The 20,894-nt window shown below is 41.9% G+C and overlaps 1 protein-coding gene across 1 annotated transcript in view; it reads right to left on the reverse strand.

Annotated features, from left to right (window-relative positions):
- The window catches only part of CLYBL (citramalyl-CoA lyase), a 132,743-nt gene that overhangs the window by 41,474 nt on the left and 70,375 nt on the right, over positions 1–20,894 (reverse strand). The window lies entirely within an intron of this gene.

Consider the following 20,894-nt stretch of genomic DNA (forward strand, 5'->3'; position numbering starts at 1 on the left):
ATAAAGACCCAGGTAAAGGTCTTACTAGGAATTTGCCTGGTGTAGAAAAGTATTTCTTTGTAGAAACATTAATTTGGCTTCTGGGCTCCCTTTAGTGTTATTAATGGCCTCTGATTTCAGTTTTTTCATTACAGTTTGTTTTTCTTTTGCTTCTGGTAGAGCTTTCAAAGCCAAAGGTTTATTGTGTAAAAACATTTTAACAAAAATTACTGTAATTACTGTATTTAATATTTTATTTTGTACATGGCTTTTGCATGTATGATTAGGAAAATAAACCTTTTCTTTTTTTGCTTCACAGAGAGCCACTCTGACCTGGTGAAAATTAGAAATACTGCAATGCAAAGCATACTGCAGCACCTCTTGAAAGGGAATTGCCAGAATTTAATTGCATCCTCCTCTTCTTAAACAAGTTCAAAATAGGCTTTCATACCTAGAGGCGATTTTTTTGGTTACTGGTAAGTTAAACCTGTGTAAGAGTCCTGACCCCGAGATGAAGTAACTCCCTGCCCATAGTGTGAAAGCATCAGAAACCCCAGTAGGCTGCAAATTGCATATGTTTGTCTCATCTCTGCGATGCCATATCCTTTGCAAACTTAAACAGATAAAACTGTGGAAAGCAGAGGTGTGTAGACACACGAAAATGTTTTTAAAATGTGCTCAGATTTTGTTTGCAAATCTGTAATAAATTGACACACCTATTAAATCAGTGGCCATTTAAATGAAGATCTGGCCCTAAAAAATCAATGACATTTATGCAGTGACCAGATTCTTCTCCCTTCAGAGGGTCAGCGTTAAAACCGAATGCTCATTGCTGCTGTCAGGATGTGTGCTGCTGTAAGGAAGGTGCCCAGTGTGATCTACATATCCTATAGGCATAGAGCAAATCGCTTCCTCAAAGAGTAAACCAAACAAAAGCCAGAGAACAACAGCAATAAGAGACTATTTGACAAAAAGCTATTCATGTGCAGAACCCATTACCTCACCACATACCTAAGAGTGAGCCAGTGGCTTTGGGTTTTGTCTTAAGAAGAAGCTGAGGGAAATTTTTAGGATGCTTTTCCCATGTGTTTGAAGTAAAATCAGGAGATCAGTATGCCTTTAAAACGAGAGATAAGCCTCTTAATACTTTAACTCAAACTTCACAAATCATGATTTTTGAATCAGTGCCTCAGCAGAAAAGGAAAGACTCAGATTTGCAGATGGCAAGTTGCTTGCTGCAATCTGAAAGGGTCTATACTATAATGGCAAAAAATATGACTATATACACTTTCTTCCTCTGTCCATCTGCCACTGTTATAGTCTAGTGTGGGGGTGATTTTATTTAAATTTGGACTGTTTGCAGGCTGATTTCTCATTTCTGCAATCATGAGGTTTGTAACAAAAAGAGAAAATAAATTAAAAAAAAAGAAAATCCCAACTGCTGCCTTAGTGCTGTGTGACTTAAATAGGGAAATCATTGCTATAGACTACCAGAGAAGAAATCTGCATATATCTGCTGCTGGTCTGCATGGTATCTCATCCAATGACTGTATACGTACATATGTACGTGGAGGGAATCTTTGGGAATCTTCTTAATTCTTGCAAGTACTTTCTGAAATGGAAGATGCAGAATCTTCTGGTGGTAATGACCAGGCATACCAAGAAAAATAGAAGTACATTAATAATAGAAAATGAGTAATGCAAATAGATATCTAATTTATTAATATTTAAAGGTCATAGGAAGAGTCATATTGTTTTACTCACTTATTATTCTCCTTCATCCAGGGAAATGACACAGTAATGTCCTGGGAGCTAGTTTCCCCCACACTCATAAGAAAAAGGTCAATGGACAGAAGTATGTATTTATCAAGACACAGAGACATTGAAAAGCTGTCAGGAATCATGACTGCAAGCATCAGATCATTCACCTTTACCCTTGTGCAAGACCTGCCACAAAGAGGACATACAGATGGATTTTTGTTTTCCTGTTTTTCAGAGGGAGTGGATTTGCCTAGAAAAAGCCTTTGTGCTTTTAGCCATCAGACCCTCATGATTGCAGGGACCACTTGGTGGATCTGCCTCCTGGACTGGTGGTCCTCATGGACAAATCCCCCAGCCCAGACTGGTCCCCTGTCCTTTCCCCATGCCCTTGGCTCCCAGTGGCACTGGTGCACCAAGGCGGTGTCCCCGGGGCTCTGCAGAGGGGGCTCTGGCCCCAGCACATCCTGCTCCCCAGAAGGCAAGCTGGTGACTGCAGGGAACAGAAACAGCTGCCTAAAACTGCCAGCTCTGCCAGGCTGATGGCAAAGGAATTGCATCAAATAAGGGAAATTGATATGTTATGTTTTTAAAATGGCCTGTGATGTTGCATGATAACTTGTTTTAGGGCTTGTAGGTCATTAGCTCAGTGGATCTGAAAAAATAATATCTGAAGAGAGACTTCTAAAGGATTCACTTTAAATAGCTTATTCTGTAAGAATGAAAAAACATCAAACCAAAATTATTGCAGAACACTGATTCCTTTCTCTTTCGCACTGCAGAAGTGTCAGTGTGCAAGATGGAAACTCAAGCCCACTGGGACAGTAGATATTTTGAATCTGTGGTTTTTTGCAAGACAGAAGAAAACAAAGTAGCTACCCACAAGGTTTCATCTTGCTCTGAGTCCCATGGCAACTCCACCAGGGAAGAGGGGAGATGAGTTTGGCCCATTGCTTGGCAGTACCTTGCAAAGCATACATGGAGGTGTCAATCATCTGCTTGGTCTAAATACTAATGAAATTTAGCCACCTTTTGGATGGCCCACCTTATATATTTTTTCACATTCTTCTTTTTCCTTCTAAATTTAAAAGGAACTTTGATTTTGTTAGTGTTTACATTCAATATTTATCCTCCATTAAGATGGTATTGATATAATTTGGCGTGCATGTTGTTCTAAAGTCACTGAAAACAGTGGTAAAGAGCACTGAAGAACATTGTTTACCATGAATCTGAAAATTTATAAACATTAATGCATTTGTTTAATATAAGAAAATGAATAGGCAGGACACATTTTGTTGCACAGTTCTTAAATTTGGCTCTTTGTCTAATGCCAGTATAAAAAATAAATGGGTTTTAAGCTTTGCAAAGCTTAAACTATCCAGCATCTTTGTCACTTATTTCACGTCAAGTGGGTATAGAATGTAGTGATTGTGATAAGGAGGCTTTTCACATCCATTTCTACCAGTAGTAACCCAAGACACAGAGGGGGGTGAAGAACAAGGGTCATATTTATAATCTGGAATGCTGCAAAATGTATCTCTTCAAGTTTTCAGCTGAACTGAGATATTTATCTTAACAAGATCTAATTAGACCTAATTTCCATAGCATATCAATTATTTTCCTCATTAGAGTAGCTAATGCCATGTTCAGATATCATGGCAATCAAGCTTGCGATTTCTGGAAAAACTGGTTAGAAGGCTTAGTATTAAGTGTGTTTCCAACTGTGAAATTTATCCTTCTGAGCAATGCCTCCCAGTTTACTCACTTTGTTCCAGGATTCTCTGCAGCATATGGCCACTGGAACCCATTAAATAACACAAAGTAAGACAGGCAGCGATGAGTCAAAAATAGCTGCACTAGTGAATCGCCTTTCAAAATTCTGTCTCTAACAAGAAAAATAATGAAGAATAAGACATGCAATTAGAAGAAATTAAGGTCAATTTTCAAGCCGGGTTGCCTACATGGTGGTTTCAAAATCTACGTTAGGCACCTCAAATAAAAGCAGTCTGATTGAACACCTGCAGCTCTTGGCAATGCACTCGTGTATATAAGGCAGACAGGCAATTCTTGCACTCAGAGTCTCTACCTCTTGATTTTATTTTCCCCAGTTCCTAAACATCCTAAAACTCTGGGTTCTAATCACTAGGTTTAACACATTCCTTTTTCCTCCTAAGAAAGATACCCACTGCTTCCAGTGCAGGGCCATATGTGTGCCATATACTTGTTGGACAAGTCCCATTCACTCAGCGTGAGAGTGAAGGCACTTTTTTCATTATAGGAGCTTGTTGCATTGTATTTGGCCAAATGCATTGTCACAATACACTTGGATTCCTTGCATCCAGCCTGAGCCATCTACAAGTTTGGTGTCTGCTCTAAGGTTTTTTCTAGAGGTTTTGCTATAGAGGTCAGTATATCTACAAGGAGATTTATCTTCTAGAGTGGCTGCCTGAGGCATTGAGATTATTTGTTCTTTGGAGGCACCCAGATCCCACAGCTGAAGCACCTTCTTCCTAGGGAGCTACAACAGTCAAGCTGAATTTCACCTCAGTGTTTTCAGGCCTGGTGTCTCCTATCCCAGATGAGACACACAGCATTTTGCTAATATGAAAGGCAGAGGTAGAGACCTCTGCTGCTATAAGAATATTACACTAGCAGTGGATCTGAGCTCAATGTATGGTTGTACTGACATGCTGCATGGCTGAGGGCAGCTTCCATTCACAGCTACAGCCTAACCAAACATTCATTTATTTCCTCTCATTTAAAATATGTCTAGTGCTCTCAATGGGTACACCTTGAATGAGGTACAGGAAACATGCAAGTTTATGAATAAAGGGAATTCTATACTTGATGCATTTCGATAGAATCACAGAATGGTTTTGAAGCTTTGTAGTTATTATTATTTGGTTACATTTGTATCCAACTCCCTTCATTTGCAAATAAAAAGATGCTTCATCTGGCTGTCCAAATAATATATTCAAACAAAGCATACCAGAAAATAAACAACCGTGCTCTTCTGACCTGTGTTATGAACAATAAAAAATTACCTAAAGGTCCAGAGAAGGTACATGCTGTTTTTGTCCCCTTATACCTAAGCATGTCTATGAATTTAATGGGCATATTCAGGTACTGTGCAGATAGGAATCCAGCCACATTTCTCCTAATTGATTTGAAACTATATGGACAGTAACGGTGCCAGAAGACAATTTAGTTTGCTCTTTCATACTGAGATGAAGTTGTTTGGTTTTCTTAAAAGAAATAAAACTGATAATTGTCACTACAGTAAGTAAATATGTCTGAATACATGCAGAAAGCAGATCTATTGGGTAAGAAGGTTACAGAATCTCATTTTGTGGTCCATCTGCTCCCTCTTTGCTTCCCAAGCCAACAGACACTAATCTGGGATGAAGAAACTGACAGGACACGGGGGAGGAGTAGATGGTCATGATTCCTGCATGTTTCAGCTTTTTGATATATGTGCTCATGCCATTGTGATATAATAGAAGGAAAATAACGCAGTGGAGTCAGGAGGACAATTCCAACAATTATGCATTGCAGCAGCATTTTACTGCTCAAGATTTTCTCACATATTCAGTGCAATTTACATGTTTTACCACTGAGATCTGAGCACTCAAAATTAATGTTCAAGGGGAAAAAGATGCATTGCTGGAAAAGATTGTTAAACAGATCATAAGCTGAAATAAACAGTAAAATAATCAGATTGAGTTAAGAAAAGTGTTCAGGGTCCTCCTGCTGGATCTTTTCCCTAATTTGCATCTATGTTGATGGTATTGGAGAAAATGTGAACATCATCCTAGTAAAAATTTCTAGTGGCCATAGGATGAAATAAAAGTGGTTCAAGAGGATGAGAATTAAATAAAGAAGAGATAGGGATAAAATCAAAATTCAAAGCCACAGACCATGAGTGTGAAAGACAAAGCCAAAGTGGCAGTGTGGCTAATGAGGGATGAAAATGAGAGAGGGATGTGCTTTATGACTGTGCACTAATCAAAAAAAGGGCCAATGGAGCTGTATCATGTCATCTCCATCTCTGCACAGCTCAGCAACAACAGCGCTGCCAGTTTTACTTCTAGTTCTGGTCACTTTGTCATCAGAAAGACCTTAATGAATAGAAATAAGTTTCTATGGAAGCAAAAAGGAGCAAAGTGAAAAAAAAGAGATTAAAAGAGATAAATATGTATTGTTTGGTTTAACTATAATCAAGGTGCAAGGCATGTACAAATAATTCAAGCATTTGAACGCTTCACTAAAAGTGGTAAGTTCTTGAATATAATAAAAGAGAAGCATCACTAGCATTTTGGATAAGAACTATGAAGAAGTTGCAAAAGCCAAAGCTGTTGTCAGCGGGGAAGTGTGCCTAATGATTAAAGCACTTTATCCAAGATTTAAAAATAATTTCGACCACATGATGTGAAGCACTGATGCAACATAAGGTTCCTCTGCCAGGTGAAGGCTGTTCAAATTTTCTAAAAGGGTAACTTTGGCCCAGATCAGAGGCTGGGGGTGTGCACAAAAATGACTGCATTTCCCTCAGCTAACCATGGATTTTGCATGGATTCCTTCTTATTCCCCTCCCATTCCCACTCTTCCAAAACCACCTGGCTGTCCCTTGGATGTGGTTACCTTCCCTTATGTGCAGGGCCATGATGATTCATGAGAGTGGCTTAACTTTGATGCATGAGCCAAGATGCACATTTGTCAGCTTAGACTAGCATGGATCCAAGTCACATCCTCTGGTGTGTGTGATGCCTTCAAATGGCCAGGGCATGACCAAAAAGTCATTCTAAGCTCTATCTTCTCACTCTCTTGTATTTTGGAAGCCGTTCTTGATGCATTCATCTTTCACAGAGGCTCTCAAAAATTCTCTGTTCCTAGAAGACACAGGCCCTGACACAGGGCCTAAACTTTCCATGGCCTAAAGACTTTCTCCTTACAGGCTTACTCACTAGGATTAATGGCTATGAATCACATGATATTGATTTTATAAGAGACAGGAATTTTACACAGCAAAGCCTATATATAATTACAGATCTTCCTCTGAACTTCATCTAATGCTTCAGGATTTATAAAAATCAAACTTGAACTTGAGATAACAAAAGAGATTCCCAGCAGAGCAAGATTTTCCAGACAAAGCTGTCCAGAACTCTTCTCTTATGGTTTAATGTACTGCAGGCACAGTATGCAATCATGGAATAAGGCTACGCTTGGCATGAGACAAGATGCGCATTTGTCAGTCTAGAATAGCATGGGTCCAAGTCACATCCTCTGGTCTGTGCGATGCTTTCAAATGGTCAGAGTCATCACCAAAAAGTCAGTCTAAGCTCTTTTCACTATCTTGTATTTTGGAAGCTGGTCTTGGTGCATTTGTCTTTCATAGAGGCTGTCAAAAATTCTCTGTTCCCAAGAGTAAGAAGAAAACAACTTTCTCCTTCTACCTACACTGGATGAGAGATCCTTGGAACAAGTGGCAGGCCCTTTGTGATTAATAGTCCTTGACTGGATTATTTCATGAATATACTCTTGCTTTTTGACTGATGCTTATTGCCACACTGTCAAAAGGAAAATGAGTCTAACTATTCATTGTGTGAAACAGAGCTGCTTTTTGATTTGCTTGGAATGTGCCACTTGGTAATTTTTCTTGTTTGAAGCATCTTGGCATCCGCAGCCAAAGGCAGACAACTCAAGGACACAGCTGGTCCTACAGGCTCTAGAGAAACCCTGGGAACAAAACCAGAGCTGCAGGATTGAGAGAAGACTCCACAGAGTGAACATGCAAAATCAGATTTGGCAGAGAAAGCCACCACAAATGTGGAGCACAGCCAGGCTTCAGTGAGTGCCTCAGTGGAAAACGTAAGGGCCTTTGTCCAAAACATGATTAGCAGAGGTCAGCTAATGAATAATACAGCAACAACACTTTCTCCTCATCTAAATCCCATGTCCAGCCTTTCGATCCCATCTCTTGATGCAGCTGGAAAGCCAATGCAAGTGAAGAGTACTTTGACAACTCGTGTGTCCATCACCTGTGGGAAGAGAGGGCCAACAGCTCTGCTGGCTTTCACTTTGCAGTCACGGATGTTTGGTAGTGTAGCAGAGAAAGCTGTGCAATCACCAGCTTCCAGGTGGCCATGGCAGTGGTTCTGTTCCCTCTTTGCAAGGAAGTTCATCAGCTATGAATGTGGTCCTTCTCATCCTGCAGCTCTTGCACTGCTGCTAAGTCCTCACTGTGGCTGCTGGGCCCCCTGCCTCTCCCTCTCCTGCAGGACAGACAGTGGAGTGCTCTGTAATTCCAGATCCACCTGCAGTCTGGCTCTCCCCGTGCATGGTCTGGATGGCACAGGAGATGGTACTGTGCCTGGAGACTCCAAGCACAGCTCTGATCCCCTTTATAGGGTCTTTGTTTTCTCCCAGCACGTGCTTCTGTATTGTGTGAGCTGCTGAAAATCAAACAGCGTCCCGGGAATGGCACAGTTTCCGTGGCAGGTTAGCTGATGTGGTGGCCAGTGCCCCACACTGCAGGGGGTGGGAAAACCAAATGCAACAGGGCAGGGGATGCTGTGCACCAGACCTATGTCCAAAAAGAAGGGGGGCAGACTAGCCAAAATGACATAGATGGGTAGGTTGAAGGAGCTAAGTAATCTATCCCAACAGAGCAGACCTACATAGAACTGCTGCCAACCATACATGTAAAAGAAACCACTTGTTGCTGCAAAATGCACCCTGAACACAGTTATAAACAGAATTAACACAAAAATATGGATGTTCAGATGAATGAATTAAAAGCAATGACAATTTTGATTGGTTCATAAAATATGCAATTAATTTTTTTCTGCAGATAAATCAAAACACACAATTTGTAAAGGAGAACCCAATTCATCCTATATGCTTTAGGTCGAATTTATTTAGCAAAAACCAAATTAAAGAGATTTAAAGAAGTCTTTGTACAAGTGTTGAAGAAAAATCCAACCCCCTTGATTGCAGATCATGCAGGGGCTAGTGCTGTCCTCTGTCTGGCAGCAGACTGCCACCCTTTCCACCAAAATAACATTTGCTTACTAATCTCTCTTTCTCCAAAAGGTGTAAATGGGCTCTTGTTTGAGCTCATCACAGATTCAGCTATATTCTTTTATCTCCAGTAATCTGGAGATTTTTTTCCCTGCAGATAGTTTCTGTGTTCCATTCGCTGCTATTTGCTAGAGAAAGACTCTTGGGCTTTTTGCCCTTTGTATTTCCTCTCTTCTTTCATGTGGAGAAGACTGCCAACGTGGGATTTGCAAACTGCTGCCAATATGGGATTTGTGCTGCTGCGGCTGCCAATCTTTAATTTAGCATATGTATAAAGCTAATTTTTGGACACGATGCTAGTGCCTGGCATCTCTGCAGGAGTCAGCCAGGTTGTAATGTTTGTATTGTACTGCACTATAAAAAAACAATAAAAAGAAAATATAAAGGAAAAAGCCTTTTATCTCTAGCTTTATAGCTACAGATATGGTCTAAATACTTGTATTCTCCCTCTGCATCTAAAATTCGCTTCCTCCTTTCTGTGCCATAGCCGTTTCTTTTAGATTTGCAGTTTGTGTTGCCTGTATTAGAAGCCAATGATAGGCTTCTGCTCCCTACTGAGAATATCTTCATATTAAAATGTATAAATTCAACTCTTTAGAGGGAGAAAAAAAGACTAGTTTCCCTTTAATTATATTTAAAATACACAGTCACATGTGAGAAGAAATATTTTCTCTTAAAAAAAATATGTTAATACAGAGAATCAGAGAAAAAAAATTATCATTCAGGAAACATCTTTCTTATGGAAAACATAAGCTCGACTACCCTTCCTTGGCAAGGACATCTATGGTTTGGGAGGATGTTCCTGCAGTGAATTCTCTAAAATACGGCAGCGCCATTCTGGCTACTCAGTGGGAGTGTGAGTGAGCCAAACTCCAGCTCCAGAAGCCCCCATTTGGGGGACCCCATGCAGCTCCAGGGAGCTCCTTGGCGAGGCCTGAAAGCAGGCAAAGGGAAAGCTTCTGGGGAAGCCATGGCCATAGGATGGGCTGAGGGAAGCAGCTTTATGCTGCCCCATGATGGTGCCTATAGCAGGACAAAGGCTGTAATAGAACCACTGCTCCCAGTGGTCCTAGATGGATTTATAGGAAGAGATGAATTCATAGGAAGAGCCTTCAGTGACAGTTCACAGTTCTTTCTTATGGAGAGAATCGCCTAAACCTTTACCTAAACTTATTCCAGCCCTTGTACTTGAAGGATGGGTGTTCACCAGAAGATGTGTGGTACGAAGGAAATGCCAGTGAGTGGGCTGTGGTTTGGAAAACTCGGCAGACCACAAGAGTGGCAAACTGAGCTAGTGACTTAAAGTAGGACCCACTGACTGCATACAATCTGAGCATCTTCCCCCAAATGCAGGGGAAAAGATCACCAGACAAACACAGAGAAATATGAGGATTTTGTAAATCTGCTTTTTACAAACGTTTAGTAGACCCGCAGGCTATTTTGGTTTTTTCTTCTGTTATCAACAGAGATTTTGCAGTTTCTTTTCCCACTAGAGATATCAGATGAAGGAAAAGGAAATTGCTCTATCATGGCATCACTTTTTCATTTTAATTATTGTGATTTAAATTACCCCATCTACGGATGCCCACAGTAGAGTGTTGACTACCCAGTAATAGAAGGTAGTTTTTCCGCACGGCTAGACTGGTATTTTCTAAGAAGGAGATCTGCTAGCTTGCCTACTTTCACAGCAGCAGTGCCATGGGCCGTAATGAGACAGGATTATTGTTGCAACTGCTCTTGAAGGCCTCTCTCCACAGGCAGCCAAAGAATGACTGAGTCACGCAGGTGATGCATTCGCTGTAACGAGACGGACAAAACCCTGAAATCCACATCCTGAATAAGCCCCCACAAACCCATGCCTCTGGAGGAGGGTGTGGGGGGGAGTGAGAACAAAACCACTGACGCCAGGAAAAAACAAACAACCCAAACTGCTTATTTTAAATAAATAAATAAAGGGGGAGTGGTGTTTTCTAATACCAATATGCCCTGCACAGTCATGCAGAAAAACCGGAGTTTGATTTCTAATCGCAGCCCCTCGTTCCCCGGGCTGGCAGGAAGCACGCATGGGGTGGAGGGAGGTGCCGTGCATCACTCAGTAGCAGCCCCTCTGGCTGCCTAATGAAAGGGGTTGACAGGGTCTTGTGGGAGACCCATCCAGCCCGCCTTGGCTGGAAGGATGATGGCCTTGGCACAGAGCACCACACCACGGGAGAGGATTTTTTCCGGCTATATGAACGACATCCTTGAGGCCCTGTGTCGCTGCCAACTTCTTCTGCCCAGCGCAGGACTGTTTAGGACTCCCTCTGGGGCTCATCCGCCGGTTGGAGAAGCCGTTATTGAGAAACACAGGATACCCTCGTGCAGAGGGCGCCAAGCTGGACCACCCTCGCTGAGCTTCCCGCACCTGCTGGCAGGGAGACCAAGCACTGGGACTGGGAATGGCCACGAGAATAGGGCCATTGATAGAAGCACAAATGTAGAGCAATTATTTATCTTGCGCTAGGAGTGTGTGAGGTGGTGATTGTGCAAAGCCCTCTGTAAGTTAGAAATCTGCTCTATTCCCAGAGCACTGGTGCATCAAGGAAACTCTACTGACAGGCACCTCAGAAATACAGAAAGGATTAGCACTCCAAATTCCAGCATGGTGTCACCAATGTTGTGCTCACATTAGCAGCCATGCTCTGACTCTCCCACCCTCTTCTGTCATGGGGGCAGCAGAAGGAAATGCTGTTATCTTTTTAGAGTCAAACATTGCCACTGAAAGACATGAGACAAATACTATTTTATAGATCTCCGTGAGGCTTCAGGATTATGACACAAAATTTAACTTCCAATCTGTAGTGGAGAAAGGAGGGGGTTTTGCCTTGCTTTGCAGGCTCCTGCACTGGGTAGCAGCCTTTGAGCACTGGTGACTGCTCTGGGGAGCTGTTCCTGGTGACTAAGGTCTCATTTCTACCATGAGTACCTGCTGTGGTTTGGATCAGTCATTTCATTTCACAGCACATAAGGCTGCACTCTGCTATGTGCCAGTGTCATCTGAAGCGAAGTAAGCAGCTAAGGATACTTCAGGCCCATCTCCCAGGATAAAACCTACCACAGATTTTGTTTCACTTGTGTCTGGCCCTTCTCTTCTGATTAAATTCCATTATTTATTAGACTTGCCTGATGCAGGCAGAGCCCAAGCACCTGGTTTTCCCTAACAAGGTATCACAAGCTCATGCAAGTACTGCTCATTCCCAAGACAAAGATTTTATCCCTGGACTGCAAGCACTGGCCACTGTCTGTGTCTGAACAACCACTGATGACTCTGCTAAACCTGCCAGAGAAAGGGCTGTTACCAAGTATTGTTTCTGTCAAAGAGCTGCAAACCTAGGCAGTGCCAAACAGGAATAAATCTGAACCAAGGGGCAAGTATTTAAACTGCATGCTGCATCATGAAACCTACTCAGACACAAACCCCTGTTCAACCCAACAACAATAAAAAGCTTTTTGGGAGATCTTGGTATGACCTCATCATTGACCTGCTGATTCATCATTCAGTTAGGCAAAGGATTCATATGACACTAGTCTTCCCCAGTCATGTGAGAAGGGTACCAAATAAAATGGACTCACTGGTGTGAAACATGAAATTAACCTCTCACATTTCATCTGTCAATTATTTCACATCAGCAGTCAAGGAAAACAGATGTAATGAACAGCTCATCATTCAAAACAATCACCCCCTAAACCCAATTCCCTTGCTAAACATATTCAGGGAAGATCAGCAATGGTTGGATTTACACACAATGTGAGCTGAGTTCACTGGCCAGTTTTCCATGTTGGGCCACACCAGTCCAGCTGTACCCCACACCTCTGAGGGTCCAGGCAGTTGCCTGCTCCCGACATGTGACCCCTCACTGTACAATACCATGTCCAAAGCCAACTCTGAATAGAAGTGCAATGCCTTGATGTCACTCACTTGACAATCTGGGCACCTACCTCTCCCAGCATACAGTGCTGAAAAAACTATCTGTGCACGGCAATAAAATAAGAACAATAAAATAGCCAGGATAGGAGAAAAACACCATTGTGTCCAAGGTAGATCACAGTCAACAGTGAAAGTGAGGACAAACAAATGTTAAAACTTCACTTCAAAAAAGACTGATGTTCCCCAAAATAATCCATATTTAAGAGACAGACAGACACCCCATGTCTTTCCATCTATTTTTTCAAGTCTTTGCTCTTACCTTTGCCGTCCTACCCACATCTGACTTCAGGACTACCAAAGCCTGAACACTACTAACTGTATCTCAGTGTAAGAAATACCTTGGCGATTGCATGATGAGATAAATATCACTGCAGACTGCTATTTAAAAATGTGTTACTACGATTTAAGGGAGAAGAAAAGAGAGAATTTTTTATTTCTCATACTATGGCACTACAACCACTACATCCTGAGCTTTTATATATAACCCTTTGCTGACGTAAATACTAGAAATGGATGCTATGTGGTCAACAGAGCACTGCTGAAGCACAGGCAGTCACACAAGAGTGACGTTTCCCACCTAATTGCACAAACACGCCAACAAACCGCGGCACCTCGGTGGTCTGGTTCCTCACTGATATTTCAGTTGTTCAGCTGCCGCAGCCACAGACGCAGCGAATTTTGAATTAAACACTCCTGCTCGGTGATGCTGACAGTCGCAGTCAAGCATATCTTGATGAAATTAGAGATGCAGAAAATATTTTTTGACAGAGTGCACGAGCAAAACAGCCAGAAGTGCAGCGAGTTCGGTGTGAATGGCTCGTGCAGAGAGAGAGACTGGGGAGATGTTGAAAATTGGAATCTCTGATTTTGGCAGGAAGAGGCGAATTTTATTAGCAATCTATGCCGCAAACATAACTTTCTGACTATTAACAGTTTTTAGTTGCCAAAAGAAAAACACTGTTTTTAATTGCTTCTCAGCCCTTACATTTTACACTGGAAAAAGAAAAAAGGGGAAGGCAAGAAAACTTACATCTCCATTATGTAAAATATCAGACCAGTGGAGAATACAGCAGCATTCCAGTTTAACAAAATATTCACAAATGTGAACACTTTACAACCTTCTGCCCAAACCTGTAATTCTATGACAAATTAGCACACACATAGTAAAAATATACAGGGCAGTTTTGCAAAGCATCATAGCCTATATAGGAATTGGTAAAATAAGGTTGGTTATTCTTATTGTTGCTACTCCCTAGCATGCAGGGTCGTAAAAAGTCTAATGGCATTTTGTTTCCTTGAAGGAACATGATTTTCCTTTGAGTTTAACAGAATGGAAATTTTAAATTAATGCAAGAGACAGCAGGATTAATTCCAACCTGTAAAGCTCCAAACCCCACCTGTTTCAGTGTATTTCTTCCTAGTCTAAGAAGGAAAATACAGCCTTTCTGGCTCTACAAGTACCACTGTGATCTCTGAGCAGAGAAAATTGCTATGAAATATACTTTAATTGTCTTTGACTTAGAGGTTTGGATGGGCTAAATGAGATTTTTAAAGTAGCATGTCTAAACCTCATTGAAAAGATCCTCAGCTTTTTAGAAGGTCTTCAAAAGTTCACTAAGACACAGCTTGTGAAAATTAGTAACTAGCTCCTTTCCAGAGAAAGGCTGGCAAGCTCAACTGGGAAATACCCTTTAGTCAGAGCAAAGAGAGTGGCCCTTGGGGAAGGGCCCAGATAGACTTGGTTCCCATGGGCAGCTACTTCGCCCAGCCAGAAAAACACAGCTTACCACCAAAACCAAACCAGCTGCTCTCAACAACAAGGCTGTGTAGCTAAAAATTGCAAAGGTGTCTTTATCCAGTGCTCTGATCATACTGGCTGAGGTCCCCACACACGTGAGCTTTTCAGTTGCATGAGAAAGCATTGACTAGCTGCTCTATGAGATGAGTGGGGACTTTTCCTACCCTGCATTGACAGAACACAGACAGCATATGTACTAGCTTGCACAAGACAGAGTCTTGAAAATGAAATACAAATTGTCCTACATGTCCTTACTGGAGCCTGATGTTGCATCTGACTTAGACAAATTATTTGTCCATTCTTCTGGTGGAAATTTCTTTCCCTGGAAAATTTTTAAATGGCAAGAAAGAGACATACCCTACAAAAGGATAAGTAAGTCATTGAAGAAGCTACAAAATTGTAATACACACTTCTGGAGTGTGTATAACAAAAAAGGAAGGAGTATGCAGTGAAACATTATACTGCACGGAGCTGCAGATTCCAGGCATTCCTTTTGATGGAGCCTCTGAAGGAAGTATAGAGGCTGTGTATCCCTTTTGAGGCAGCTTTACAGGTCACAGATCTGGCCTAAACAAAAGTATTTTTTTTTCTAAACTACTCCTTTCATTTTCCTCCTCCTCATGTCAGGACTCCAGCAGAGTTTTGTAAGCAGTCCAAGGGCCATCCTGGCAGCATCTACCTCCCTGCCTCTGGGGACTGATTCCAGGTCATAGATCAGAGGGAAGGTATACTTCACAGAGTGCCTTGGTGCAAGCACACCTCCTTTCATAGTTTTATTTTTTTCCTTCCAGAGTGTGGCATGAAAAGGGCAACACTGTAGGCTACCAGTCAACCACCTCCTCAAAATAAATCCCATCATCACAGTATCTTTCATGTCGACATCCCAGGGTGTAAACTGCATGGTGCAAAGAAGGGCATCTGGTTTTCACCCTGTTCTGGAAATCGAGTGAGTACATAAATGCGGGTTTTGCCAAGAAATATAAATGCCAGTGCTTGAGCAGCAGCCTTGGAGTGTGGAGACATCCTTGACTCTCCATGTGATTCCAGAAGCCATGTGACAAGTTCCTTCAATGCTTTTTGCCATTAAAATTGATCCAAGATACCAAAAGATAAGCTATGAAATTCCCCTTCTGTGTGAAGCTGCCAGATTTCCAAAAAGAAAGATTCCCATCAGGACACCAGACAACAACGCTACCTCTGCAGAAAACCTTTCTCTGTCACTTCCAGAAAAGGTCTTCCTCCTGAAGGTGCTGCTAAAACCAAGTGCTTCCAAGCAATGACATTTAGGGGAATAGACACTGAAGGTGCCTTCTTTAAGAATGGGAAGACCTGAGACTCCCACACCAAGAGGAGGCACAAAGGAGCTGCCAGAGGAAGCCTGCCACTCAAGGAAACAGTCTCCTCCCTTCCTGCTTTTCCATGTATCGTTTCTTGCCCACGGCCCTTGTTTGCAACATGCTAGAATGAAACAGTGTGCTGCATTTGCTTTCTTTGGGCTTTAGAGAGTCAGGCTTTTGGAGGCCAGGCGCCAGCTGTGACATTAAATTGATAAGATCTACATTTCAACAGAGTAAGACATTTAATTCACCCTTGAAAAGTCAGAAGCTGTATTTATGAGAACCTGCTATTTAAGAGATGATTTGACTATGCTCTTTAATTCAATCTAATCTATTCATTCTAATTATATGCTCATTTCTTCTCTATCTAAGAATAACAGTAATATAAAAAAATAATATAAAATTTGAGGTTTTTTCAGCATTGCATGAGATCACTAAGGCAGGGTCATGTATATGCTGTGAAGACAAAACCAGATTTTCATTGAAAGGGTTTGATAAGGGACTTGCATTATTGCAAAGGGAAACACATTTGGAAAATCTCACTTTTGAACTTGTTACTTCATGTAAAGCAGTAGCTGCAATAATAAGAAAAAAAATCACATCTAATTTCCTGAAAAGGTAGGAGGTGGAGAGAATGTATTTTAATAGCAGTTGTATCATTAACTCTTTGAGATTCCAGTGTATTTCAGTGTTCTCTAAACACAGCTGTACAGTAAAAGTGCCAGTGCTGGCACAAGCAGCATCTGAGAGAGTTCCCTGTTGTGCCAAGACTGTGACATTGCGTTCTGCTGGAGATCTCTTTGGCTTCGTTTCATGCATACCTAGCAGATTTAGCAGATTGTGAAAATGAATGTTTTCCATTCTCATGGCTGATTTTTGCATGCATCTGTTCACTCATCTAAACCTTAGTTACATGCTGCTATGAGATTGAAAGGGTATAATTTTTTCCTTGGAAATTGGGATTGTTTCATGCACCACAATTTCTGCTTAAGGATCCTGCGCAGCAATTGTGAAACACTTGTCTCACTAATGTCTTAGAAAAAATTATAGCTACAGGGATGCATTTCTCTCTCCTTCTGCATGCATATCTGGGTTTCATGTAGTAGGAATTATGTGCATAAATCAAGAGAAAAGTACTCCCCCTAGAATGGAAAATACCTGTTGGCAGGTACCAAAAGATAAATATTTAAACATGGCATTTGCATATAACATTAATAAACCCACACTGATTATGTTGCAAATTCTGTATTGTAATTCACAGTGCTTACTTCATATACCAGGTTGCAAGTTACTGCGAGTGTACAGAGTTTGCCAAATTGTTTGAATATTGTAGCTGTGCTATATTACAGGGCTTACACAGGCATTTATGTGCTGAACACTCCTCATTTTATTTTTCTTGAAAAAACATAGCCTGGCAATTAGGTTGATACAATGAGCTTGAATAGGGTTATGAAAGTAAATGGATGTATGTGACACTCCAGAATTAACAGTGTTTGCACTCTTGCTTCTTAAAAGTTACCTTTCTGGCATGTAATATTTTTATGCTGTAATTTCTCTGTGTTAACCATTCTAAATAACCTTTAATATTATTTTTTTTTCCATAAAGGAAGAGTTAAAATGGCTTAACCACATTCTCATAAGAGATCTAGGCAAAGACAAAGGCTGAGATTCAGATAGATCTCAGCCCATCCAGACCTTGCAACATTGCTAGTAAACAGCACAAGTCTGGACTTTTCTTCAAAATTATTTGTGTTCTGCAGATTTGTATTGCCTTTGTTGCAGAGATGTACTTATCTGAGCCTGTCCCCATGCTACCAAAATTAACATGCACCATCTGAAAGGTAAAGACAAGGATACAAAGCCAAAAAGCCATCAGTAGGAGCATTGTGGCCCGCAGCACTCTTAGCACACTTGCTTCTTGTGCATCCAAAGCACCCATTAAACCTTTATATCACTCTTCAGAGACTGTAATTTCTTTTTCCATAGCGTAAAGTTTACTCGTTCTTTTTTCTAAGGCACCTTCTTTGCTGGGTAGTCACACAAAAGGAGCAGAGCTAAAAAGTGAGTCACATTAGTCATGCTGCGTAAGGTCCAGTGAAGTGGTTTTCCAGTTATTGCTAATTTATTCAGGGGTAAATTGTTGCACTGCGAGGGGGCTAGCAGTAGGGGTGGGTGCAGAGCCCAGCAGGCGCCTGGCGGGGCACGCTGTGCTCAGGCTCTCATGGTTGCTGCATGTCCCAGAGCCTGGCTTCAAGCTGCAAGCACACACATGCAGAGGCCCCTCTGCCATCTCACAGAAGGACGAAGGAAAGATTGGGTTTTGTTGTCCCCTTGCTCCTCTGTGCTCGCTCTGGGAACCCAGATTGCACACGGGAGCTAAGCTAGACCTGGTCATGGGGACATCAAGTCTGCCCTTGGGCTGGGTCCTACCAGAGGCTTCTGTGAGGATGGGGTGCTTCCTGCTCATCTCTGTCACCTGTAGGCAACATCCAGGGACCCAAGAGGTCTCAGGGTGAGTCTCCACTGTCACACATGCTTGGCTGCGCCCAGCCACAGAGACAAATGAGAAAGTGTGGCCATCAGCACCTGTGTGCTTTAGCTGGCATGCTCTAGTCCAGGGAGCTCATTGTGGAACACATCTCTCCTACCTTGTGCCCTGACACAGTGTTGCTCCTTTAGCTTTGTCATCAGCATGGGCTCCAAACCATTGCACACCAGGCACCTGCTCAGCTCTGCATTATCTTCCCTCCAACATCTACGGCTCCAATAACAATAATGATTTTTAACGCTTCTTTGGAATGAGTACTCTGTATTTAGGAAATCCAAGCAAAGTCTGCAAGTTTATCAATATTGTGATGAAAGGATGGTGCCTTTCCTACTGTGGTGAATGGTGTGCAAAGCCATGCTTTGGGTTGCTATGTCATGGGTTACAGAGATGTTTTCACATAAGTGAAAAACACGTAATTCCCATTCTGTGACAGCTTGGTGCAGCTGCTTGGGAAAAAGCCACAACAACAACAACAAAAAAAACCCAGAACTAGTTCACTGTGGTTACTGCAAAGGAAGCTCCTTACTGAACGTGCTGTGAAGCTACCTTGGCAGGCCTATAGGTTGCTTCCATGAGACTGACAAATGCTGGGGAACCCATTTGCATGGTTCGATGAGTCCACAGGAGAGAAGATGGTGTGCAACCTCGGCAAGCGTTGAAAGCGCAAGTCACGGAAACGTGTAAAGTGCCAAAAGGGAACCAGCAGAACATTACACTTGTATGAAATGGGAGTAATCTCATTACCAGAGGTGATAACCATTGCACCCCTGATGGAAATGCATAATTACTGAAAACAGCTAATCAAGTGCAAGAGCAGCAGGGTAGCCAGAAGCTCCTATCTAAACCATCTACTGTGCTTAACCCAGTTGAGCTGCTCCTGCTCTTTCATCACCTTCTACAAAAGGATCAGTAAAACATGCTGCACATATAGACCCTCACATGTGGGTCAGCCCAGCTGAGTGCTTTGAATTTTTACTTGCAAATAAAACATGTATCAGCAAAGTCTCTGACTTAATTCTACAAAATGCTCAAGCACATCACACTTGCAGCTGTTCATTTCATAGCTACATCTCTAGATGAACAGAATTTGGAATAACAGCGTAACACCCAACTTCTGTTGAAAAAAAAGTTGACAGCCAGCTTCTTGCCTTTAATCTCTGACTTTGAGAAATCTTGCCTTTAATTTGCTAACAGTATATATAGCTAAGGACAGTAAGAGGTGATAATTCTCAGGCTAATGGTAAGGTAAGTTGACCTGTTAATGGGATCTGAGGAACACTTGCTCAGCCTCACTGATGGTGAAACTGGTACTAACTGGCTGCTGGATTCAGCAGCTGCAAGCACATTGGTTTTTGATTTTTCTGATCCTTTCAGTCTCTATCCAGGCACGTCCAACAAAAGGAAGAACTGTCTTGAATTGTTTATCAAACTGCAACAGGTGAGGGAAGAGTACAGAGGGAGGAGAAAATAGCTCTTGGCAGTTATAAGTAAAATGCATAATTTTCTAGTTACAGTTAGAAAAGCAGTAAAAGCCACACGAGTAGTTTCAAGGTCTTTAAGGACAAGCTGTCAGGGAGCTGGCAGGCTATTAGGAAAACGCATAAATGAAATAAATGCATAAATGAAATAAAAACATAAATGAAAATTTCCCTGGTAGTGTAGCAATGGTACCAGTTTCATGTCTTTTGAGGATTTGATTTCTTGATTATGTTAGTAAACTAGGATTAGAACCATACAGGGACACATGCACTGTGATGCTTGAAAAAAAAAAAGTCATAGACCAAAATGTACAAGCTGTCCCTGGAGCACAGATATAAACCCAGGTCTATCTTCTCTTTGGTTCATGTCCTGACCACTAATCTAGAAAGTCAGCTTCAGGCCTAGATTTGGTCTGTAGCCCAGTTAGTATCTACTTATTTAAAGCAAGGTGGAGGATGTCTCAACCACAGGGGTGCATACACACAGATGGAGCACCAGAGTTTTATTTAGCAAGCAGAGTGCTGCTGTCATCACTCCAGATAAGGACAAATAGGCCTGTGCTCCTGGCTACCTGGACAAGTTTTCTAACCACTAAGAAAATCATGCAATCACATATCTGTTTCCGGAAGGGAAGGAGACCACCTGATCCATCTGCCTCCTCTACGCAGGGTTAACTCCCACTCTGCACCAGGCTGATAAGGGCTCACCCAGCCAGGGCTTGGATACCCCCATGGAGCAAGGATAGACCAGTGCTCTGAACAACCTTTTCCAATGTCTGACCATCTGCATGGAAAAGATTTTATTCTCTTTGCCTCCAGTCAGCATCTTCCTTCAGGCAGGCTGTGGCTGTTGATTCCAGCCAGTCTCTGTCCTTCCTCATTCTGTGCTTACATACCCAGGTAATATTTCTGCAATTCTCCTTGGTAGGCCATTCCTGCATCCATTTCC

Source organism: Vidua chalybeata, chromosome 2, assembly GCF_026979565.1.
Source record: "Vidua chalybeata isolate OUT-0048 chromosome 2, bVidCha1 merged haplotype, whole genome shotgun sequence".
NCBI classification, from domain to species: domain Eukaryota; kingdom Metazoa; phylum Chordata; class Aves; order Passeriformes; family Viduidae; genus Vidua; species Vidua chalybeata.